Below are 5,836 nucleotides of genomic sequence, written 5' to 3'. Positions count from 1 at the left end.
GCAGAATTCAGGGCAAATCGAAACTCATGAAGGTGCTTGTCCCAGTGTTTGTGCTGGGTCCCTACATAGGAAGCAATCATTGTCTTCAAGGTTCGATTTACTCTCTCAGTGAGATTGGTCTGTGGGTGATAGGCCGTGGTCAACTTCTGCCTCAGGTTCCATCTTTGGCAGGTCTCCTCAAAGAGATCAGAGACAAATTGGGAACCTCGATCAGACAGGATGTAATCAGGCACTCCCCAGCGAGTCAGGATCTCTTTCGTAAGGATGTTAGAGACGGTCCTTGCTGTGGCCTGACGAGGGAAAAGAGTTCCACCCACTTTGAATAGTAATCAACAAAAACAAGTATGTACACATTCTGATTGGAGCTTCTAGGAAATGGACCCATCAAATCCACTCCTAACATTACCCAAGGTCGGGTAACCACCGTTTGCTGCAACTTGCCAGCAGGCTTTCTACCTTCTGGTTTGTACATTTGACAAACCTGACAGTTTCGGATGTGTGACTTCACATCCATGCTCAGATGTGGCCAGTAGAGTAACGCTTGCAACCGCTTGTAGGTTTTGAACCTGCCCAAATGACCAGCTAATGGGTCTTCATGGAAATGTTGAAGCAGTTGTAGGCGTAGAGTGTCCGGTATGTACATTTGGTAGAGTGTTCTGTGAGGTAGTTGTACGACTCGGTAGACTTTATCTTCAATGATGGTCAGCTTTGTGGTAGGATTGACCATCTTTTCTCCATCTTCCAGGATAGTCTGGTACAAAGCCTGTACTTCTGGATCATCCTGTTGAGCTTTCCATATGGCCTCATCAGAGATGGGAAAGTCCGTTTTGGGCGAGTCTCGACTGCTTGACAGGACAGTAGCACATGTAAGATCAGGGCCACCGTTATCACAAGTAGGAGCTCTGGACAAGGCATCTGGAACAGTGTTGTATTTTCCTTTCCTGTATTCCACTGCAAATGTGAACTCTTGCAACCGTAGAGCCCATCTTATGAGTCTGGTGCTTGGTTTGTTGGTCTTGAACACCCACACAAGGGAGGAATGGTCAGTGACCACAGTGAAGTGTCTTCCCTCCAAGTAGTACCTCCACTTTTCCAAAGCCCAGACCACTGCAAGGCACTCTTGCTCTGTTGTGGAGTAGTTCCGTTCTGCTCCATTCAATGTCCGACTGGCGAACGCTAGCACTTCTTCAGTGCCAAGTCCAGTCTGTTGGACTAGGACAGCACCAAGTCCAACATCACTTGCATCAGTGTAAACAACAAAAGGGCAATCAAAGTTGGGATGACCTAAAATGGGAGGTGTGACGAGATGTCGCTTCAGGGTTTCAAAGGAAGTCTGGCACTCTGCCGTCCATTGGAATTTCGCTCCTTTTCGCTTCATCGCGTTGAGGGGTTCTGCCACCTGGGAGAAGTTAGACACAAACCGATGGTACCATCCAGCCATACCAAGGAACCGTTGAAGGGCTTTGAGTGTGGTTGGCACAGGGAAGTCTTGTACAGCCTTTGTCTTTTCAGGATCCACATGAATGCCGTCGAAAGACACAATATGGCCAAGGAACTTCAGGGAGGTTTGGCAGAAGTTGCTCTTCTTCATATTTAAGGTCAGACCAGCTTCTCTTAGCTTGTCCAACACTGCTTGAAGATCTTGAAAGTGTCTTTCTCTGTTCTGAGAGTAGATAATTATATCGTCCAGGTAGACGAAACAGATCTTCCCTTTGAGCTCACCTAACGCAATCTCCATGAGTCTTTGGAAAGTGGCAGGGGCATTCTTTAATCCAAAGGGCATCACCTTAAAGGAAAACAAGCCCTCGGCACAGACAAACGCAGTCTTGTCCTTGCTTTCCTGGTCCATCTCAACCTGCCAATAACCACTATTGAGGTCAAGGGTAGTGAACACAACAGCGCCAGACAATGACTCCAGGATCTCATGGATGGTGGGAAGAGGATAGGCATCAGTCTGGGAAACATTGTTGGTTTTCCTATAGTCCACACAAAATCTAAGACCACCAGTCTTTTTTGGGATGAGGACAACAGGAGCAGCCCAGGGAGAGGAGGAACGTTCTATTATATCTTGGGTTAACATATCATTTATGAGTCCCTTTTGGATGATTAGCTTCACTGGGGACAAACGATATGGCTTTTGCTTGATCGGCATTTCCTGTGTAAGGAATATTTTGTGCTTCAGGAGCCCGGTGCGTCCCTAGCTTTGAAGTACATACATCAGCATTATTCTGCAGCTGCTCCAACAGCCTTAACTCCTCTGGCTGTTCCAGCTGAGCTCTTCTCACAGCCTGTAAAAGGAGATCATCAGAAGGATTATCAAGGTTTAGTGGTACCGGAGCAATGGCAGAGAAGACTGCCACATTTGAACCCCAATCATGTAACTTTTTAGCTTCCGATTGGTGCGGTATTAACTGAAAGGAAGGGGATGTCGATGGGGGCGTAGGCAGTGACTCTTGGGGTTTCAGCTCTGGTTAAAGCACCCAGAGAAGGATGGTCATTCCTGCGAAGAGAGTTAGGTGTGTTGGCCTGTTGTGATTTGTGGTTTCTGGAAGGGTTTACTTGATACGGTCTTGGACATTCAGAGGTGCCAGCTTGGCCCTCAGTGGTCTGAACTGAAGTGGACACCAGGGAAACTCTGTGTAAGGAGTTGTGCCTAATGGAGGCCATGTCCACAGACACGTCATCCAACATTTTAACACAATTAGAGAGTTCTGTCTGCAAGTGGTCTACAGTGTTAACCATGGGAGAAAAAACAGAATTAACATCCTTGAGGACCTCAGTGTGGTGATGTTGCAGGCGCCATTGGAGAGTGGCAGTGAGTTGGTTTCGTTGGTAGTCAAACTGTCTGTCCATGGCACCAGTCATTTCCCGTCTTCCACTCTCACTGAGCTCTTTCAGCGTGTGGGTTAGAGTGCTCAGTGAGTTTCTGAATTCCATGGCACTCTGTTGTTGCTCTTCCCTCAGACATTTGAATTTATGGTGGATAAGAGTTTGGAGATGTTGTTGAGTCCGACGAATATCAAGGATGTCACCTTGAAGTTGTAAGACTACAACCTCTGGAGATAAACCAGACAATGGAGGAAGGTTGGGTGTCAGAGGGAGGACTAGCTCAGTACTTCCACACAGATCCATGTCAATAAGTGAGTAACTGGTTAGACCGCCTGTGGCCTGTGGCTCAGGCCGAGCATTCAGATTCCCAGGGCTCTGGCCCAAATCAACTCCATTATCTCGATTCACATTATGATTTGTATTGTCAGCTTGATGGTCAGAATGGCCCTGTGTATTCCCATTGACAGGTATGACATGGATGAGCACATTATCTTGGGGTGAATCCATTGTTTTAATTCCACACAAAATATTTGCTTTGGTTAGTTCTCAATGTTGAGCTGTCCCATCTGGGGTGCCATTTTTTATGTAACGGTTTTGACTTGAGGTTATTATTTATAGGGGTGCCAGGTAGGTTGTGCCTACCAGAGAAAACATTGGTTTCTCCTTTTAGTTTGGGTGGGAATGAGTCCCATCTGGTCCGTCAAGTCTACACCAATACAAAGGACTTATGTAAAAGTCAGGATGGAAATAAACTTTTCATAAACCCTTAAAACATTGTTAAGAACTTCAAAAACAACTATATTCTGTTGCGTGGGTTGTATTAGCAACAACAATGATTACACACACACATATAATAATATCACAATGAGTTCTGGTATTAGCAACAACAATGATTACACACACACATATAATAATATCACAATGAGTTCTGGTTCCTCCAGAAATGTCCTGTACCTCGGGCCTAAAAAGAGTCCTGCCCGGTAAAGGAGTTCAGTGAACTCAAGTGACTTTTGTCACGCGATGTTTGTCCGTTCATTCAGTGTAGCGTAAACCCAGTATTTAAACATACAATCAATATAACAATTACTTTACCACAGAACTTTAAAGCGGATCAACTCTTACTTAAGTCCTCAACTACCACTAACTACACAAATCACAGTATACATCACATCCAAACAAATGAAATACCGTATACAAAAAGGTGGTAGTCAGTCGGTCAGTCAGACAATCCAATCCGCCAATAGATCTCCAGCGGAGAAAGGCCACGAAGAACGGAGAGGTGTAGTCCAGGGACGCGATGAGTGGATCCGATCCTGGGTAAACTCTCTTAAGCTACAAAACACACGTTTAACGGCAACAAAACAAACGGAATAGAGAAGCTTCGGAACTGAGGGTTGAACACATCCTCATGCGTCTCCATCACAACCCCCTGTCGTGCAGCTGATGCTGGCTATTTAATTGGGAATTAAAGGGAAAGCGCCCTATTGGAAGGAGCTGCACTGAGACGGTTCAGACAAATTCAGGGCCGTCACAATACGCACTATACAGACGTACACATGGACTTTGTGTTTGTAGATATGTGATGGAGTATGGGCCTGAGGGCACACAGTGTGTTGTGAAATCTGTGAATGTATTGTAATGTTTTTAAAATTGTATAACTGCCTTAAAATGTTGCTGGACCCCAGGAAGTGTAATGGGGATCTATAATAAATACAAATCCTCTACCTATCTCTGGACCATTACCAGACCCTGCCTTCGCACCAGACAGGCTATTGATTTGCTGACTCACGTTGATCCTCTTTGGAGCTGCCAATGCTAGTCATTGATCCGGTCTCTCAATCGTGCTATGCCCTCTTGCGAATCATCAAACAGGCAAAGATCCTACTACACGGCTGTGACACTCAGCCGATGTGGCAGGGCTTGCAAACTATCCCTTGAATTACAAAAAGTAAACCCAGCCATGAGCTCCACAGTGACATAGGCGTACCTGACAACTAAATGTCTTCTACACTCGCTTAGAGCAACTCTGAACCATGCGTGAGAGCACCAGCTGTCAGGACAAACTGTATGATCATGCTCTCCGTAGCCAACATGAGTAAGACCTTTAAAACTTCTTAGGGATGAGGAAGGGTATTTTCACGTCTGGATGAAAAGTGTGCCCAAGTAAACTGCCTGCTAGTCAGGCCCAAGAAGCTAGGATATGCATATTATTAGTAGATTTGGATAAGAAAACACTCTGAAGTTTCTACAACTGTTTGAATAATGTCTGTGAAACAAACAGAACTGTTTTGGCAGAGGCGAAACCCAGTACAATCCATTCAGGGATTTGTTTTTTTATAGGTCAATCTGTTTTCCATTAGTTTTCTATTGTTTTATTTATTTATTTTTATTTAAACTTTATTTAACCAGGTAGGCAAGTTACACATGGAGTAAAAAAACATGCAGTCAATAATACAGTATAAACAAGTCTATATACAATGTGGAAAAATTAGGTGAGAAGGGGTAAAAGGCAAAAAAGGCCATGGTGGCAAAGTAAATACAATATAGCAAGTAAAACACTGGAATGGTAGTTTTGCAATGGAAGAATGTGCAAAGTAGAAATAAAAATAATGGAGTGCAAAGGAGCAAAATAAATAAATAAATTAAATACAGTTGGGAAAGAGGTAGTTGTTTGGGCTAAATTATAGGTGGGCTATGTACAGGTGCAGTAATCTGTAAGATGCTCTGACAGTTGGTGCTTAAAGTTAGTGAGGGAGATAAGTGTTTCCAGTTTCAGAGATGTTTGTAGTTCGTTCCAATCATTGGCAGCAGAGAACTGGAAGGAGTGGCGGCCAAAGAAAGAATTGGTTTTGGGGGTGACTAGAGAGATATACCTGCTGGAGCGTGTGCTACAGCGTAGAGGTGGATCAGGGACTCACCAGCAGCAAGAGCGACCTCATTGATGTATACAGAGAAGAGAGTCGGTCCAAGAATTGAACTCTGTGGCACCCCCATAGAGACTGCCAGA

The sequence above is a fragment of the Oncorhynchus keta genome, unplaced genomic scaffold (assembly GCF_023373465.1).
Source record: "Oncorhynchus keta strain PuntledgeMale-10-30-2019 unplaced genomic scaffold, Oket_V2 Un_contig_5962_pilon_pilon, whole genome shotgun sequence".
NCBI lineage: Eukaryota > Metazoa > Chordata > Actinopteri > Salmoniformes > Salmonidae > Oncorhynchus > Oncorhynchus keta.
Note: the sequence above shows the minus strand (reverse complement) of the source record.